The sequence below is a fragment of the Vombatus ursinus genome, unplaced genomic scaffold (assembly GCF_900497805.2).
Source record: "Vombatus ursinus unplaced genomic scaffold, bare-nosed wombat genome assembly UNPS02014798.1, whole genome shotgun sequence".
Classification (NCBI taxonomy): domain Eukaryota; kingdom Metazoa; phylum Chordata; class Mammalia; order Diprotodontia; family Vombatidae; genus Vombatus; species Vombatus ursinus.
Window position 1 is genome coordinate 25,903,758 of NW_020954576.1, and position 589 is coordinate 25,904,346.

Genomic DNA, 589 nt, shown 5'->3' on the forward strand with positions numbered 1-589 from the left:
TGTGTGTGTGTGTGTGTGTGTGTGTGTGTGTGTGTGTGTGTGTGTGTAAAATCTACCTTCTCTCTCTTGCCTTTTTAATTTGGCTGGTAAAATTAAGTGGGAAAAAGATTCCTGTGAATTGCTACCAATATAAATATAATTCTTGGGAAAAGTCAAATTCCACTATATACAACCCCTATTCTCCCCCCTCCCCCAGCTCATCATCTCCCATCCCTACCCCCTCCTGCCATATCTTGATTTATGTTAAGCAATTTTAGTGCCACATTTGTTTTCAGGTCTGTAGGGATCAGAATTTTTACTAAAATTTGGAAAAATACTCACATTTTAATTTGCCTTTTAGATTCTTTGAGTTTTAATTTATAGGACAGAAAGCTTTTACACGTAGCATATTCCCCTATGGTTAACCAAAGCAAATCCACAGTACTTACCACTTCAAGGAAGGTTGATAAGGGATGTTCACCCCTTCCGCTCCACCCCCTTTAAAATGTTTCTTGCTTCTGTAGAGATTCCATTTTAAAGACTAGACTGTGATGGAACTTATCATAATAGTATACAATTCTTCTTTCCAGTGACTGTTCATTGTTCTGCA